Here is a 3,515-nt window from a genome sequence, read left to right on the forward strand (position 1 = left end):
AGAGCATCAAGAAGAAAATTCAAAACACATTTAAGTCTAACATGCTTCCTATGCATAGGAATCTTGTAAATAAACAAGTTCATGAAGAGCAAAGTAACAAGCATAGGAAGATAAAACCGGTGTAACTTCAAAAATTTCAGCATATAGAGAGGTGTTTTAGTAACATGAAAATTTCTACAACCATAATTTCCTCTCTCATAATAATTTTCAGAGGCATCATGAACAAACTCAACAATATAAGTATCACATAAAGCATTCTTATTCACATGCATAAAAGTATCATTACTCTCCACATAAGCATAATCAATTTTATTAGTTGTAGTGGGAGCAAATTCAACAAAGTAGCTATCATTATTATTCTCATCATCAAATATAGGAGGCATATTGTAATCATAATCAAATTTATCCTCCATAACGAGGCGGTACTAAAAGACCAATATCATTATAATCATCATAAATAGGAGGCAAAGTATCATCAAAGTAAATTTTCTCCTCAATGCTTGGGGGACTAAAAATATCATGCTCATCAAAGCCAGCTTCCCCAAGCTTAGAATTTTCCATATCATTAGCAACAATGGTGTTCAAAGCGTTCATACTAATATGTTCCATAGGTTTTTTTAATTTTCGCATCAAACCATCCATGTCTTAAATCAGGAAATAGAATAAGAAGCTCATTGTTGTCCATTATGCCTAACTAGTGTAAACAAGAAACAAAAAGATGCAATTGCAGGATCTAAAGGAAATAGCTTCGAGCAGACACACAACGGCAACAGAAAAGTACTTTACCTAGGACCGGAGTATGAGTGCCTTTTACCTTTCCTCCCCTGCAACGGCGCCAGAAAAGTGCTTGATGTCTACGGGTGCTTCTATTCTTGTAGACAGTGTTGGGCCTCCAAGAGCAGAGGTTTGTAGAACGAGCAGCAAGTTTCCCTAAAGTGGATCACCCAAGGCTTATCGAACTCGGGGAGGAAGAGGTCAAAGATATCCCTCTCATGCAACCCTGCAACCACAAAGCAAGAAGTCTCTTGTGTCCCCAACACACCTAATAGGTGCACTAGTTCGGCGAAGAGATAGTGAAATACAGGTGGTATGAATGAATATGAGCAGTAGTAATGGCGCCAGAAAAGTGCTTGTTGGCGTGCAGTTGATGGTAGTAATATTGCAGGAAATAAAGATGCAGTAAAACAGTAAACAAGCAGCGATAGCAGTATTTAGGAACAAGGCCTAGGGATCATACTTTCACTAGTGGACACTCTCAACATTGATCACATAACAGAATAAATAAATAAATGCTAGACTCTACACCCTCTTGTTGGATGATGAACACCACTAACCGTGTAGGATTACACGAACCCTCAATGCCGGAGTTAACAAGCTCCACAATATTCAATGTTCATATTTAAATAACCTTAGAGTGCATAACAGATCAACATAACCAAACCAAGTACTAACATAGCATGCACACTGTCACCTTCACACTACGAAAGGAGGAATAGATCACATCAATACTATCATAGCAATAGTTAACTTCATAATCTACAAGAGATCACAATCATAGCCTACACCAAGTACTACACGATGCACACACTATCACCATTACACCGTGCAGGAGGAATAAACTACTTTAATAACATCACTAGAGTAGCACACAGATAAATTGTGATACAAAACACATTGCAATCATAAAGAGATATAAATAAGCACTTCACTATGCTACTCTGAATTACTCTCTGGCAAGATAACGAACAGTAATTCATCATGTAGGCAAACCTTAAAGATGCATTCCCAAGTACTAATGAAGACCCCACGCTGTCACTTTGAGCATTCACATGAGGTACTAACACACCATAATTTCATAGAGACATCCAACTCAAATCATAACTCAGTGAATAAGTATTCTGTGAAATATAGCCTAAGAGACCCACACGGTGCACACACTGTCACCTTTACACACGTGGGACAAGGAGTCTCCGGAGATCACATAAGTAAAATCCACTTGACTAGCATAATGACATCTAGATTACAAGCATCATCATATGAATCTCAATCATGTAAGGCAGCTCATGAGATTATTGTATTGAAGTACATAGGAGAGAGATGAACCACATAGCTACCGGTACAGCCCCGAGCCTCGATGGAGAACTACTCCCTCCTCATGGGAGACAAGCAGCGTTGATGAAGATGGTGGTGGTGTCGATGGAGAAGCCTTCCGGGGCACTTCCCCGTCCCGGCGGCGTGCCGGAACAGAGACTCCTGTCCCCCAGATCTTGGCTTCACGATGGCGGCGGCTCTGGAAGGTTTTCTCTGGTTTCGTCGAACGTCATAGGGTTTTCGCGACGGAGACCTTAAATAGGCGGAAGGGCAGCGTCAGAAGGGGTCTGGGGCCACCAGACACTAGGGCGGCGCAACCCCCACCTGGGCCGCGCCGCCACCATGTGTGGGCCCCTGTGGCCCCTCTCTGGCGGCTCTCGGGTGTTCTGGAAGCTCCCGGGGATTCTAAGATGCTGGGCGTTGATTTCGTCCAATTCCGAGAATATTTCCTTACTAGGATTTGTGAAACCAAAAACAGCGAAAACAACAGAACCGGCCCTTCGGCATCTCGTCAATAGGTTAGTTCCGGAAAACGCATAATAATGACATAAAGTATGCATAAAAAATGTAGATATCATCAATAATGTGGCATGGAACATAAGAAATTATCGATACGTCAGAGACGTATCACCAGCCACAAACTTGTCAGGTAAGGCACACTTAAGGAGTTCAAGCTCTTTCGCCACACGAGGCCCCCACACGACAGCCGGCGCGGCCAAGGCCCGGCCGCGCCGCCCGGGTGTTCAGCCACCCTCGTGGCCCCACTTCAAGCCCTCCGAAGCCCTTCCGGGAAGCTTCGTGTAAAAATAGGCCCCCTCGGGCGTTGATTTCGTCCCAATTCCGAGAATATTTCTCGTCAGGATTTCTGAAATCAAAAACAGCAAGTAAAGAGAACCGGCACTTCGGCATCTCGTCAATAGGTTAGTTCCGGAAACGATAATAATGACAAAGTACATGAAACATGTAGATATCATCAATAATGTAGTACGGGAACATAAGAAATGATACGTCGGAGACGTATCAGCATCCCCGGCTTAGTTCTGTCGCCCTTAGCAAGTAAACGATAACAAAGATAATTTCTCGGAGTGACATGCCATCATAACCTTGATCATACTATTGTAAGCATATGTAATGAATGCAGCGATCAAAACAATGGCAAGGATATGAGTAAACAACCGAATCATAAAGCAAAGACTTTTCATGAATAGTACTTTCAAGACAAGCATCAATAAGTCTTGCATAAGAGTTAAAATCATAAAGCAATAAATCAGCATATGCGTTGAAGCAACACAAAGGAAGATTGAGTTTCAGCGGTTGCTTTCAACTTATAACATGTATATATCTCATGGATATTGTCAATGTAAAGTAATATAACAAGTGCAATATGCAAGTATGTAGGAATTCACGTACGCTCACACAAGTGT

The sequence above is a fragment of the Lolium rigidum genome, chromosome 6 (genome assembly GCF_022539505.1).
Source record: "Lolium rigidum isolate FL_2022 chromosome 6, APGP_CSIRO_Lrig_0.1, whole genome shotgun sequence".
In the NCBI taxonomy this organism is placed as follows: Eukaryota; Viridiplantae; Streptophyta; class Magnoliopsida; order Poales; family Poaceae; genus Lolium; species Lolium rigidum.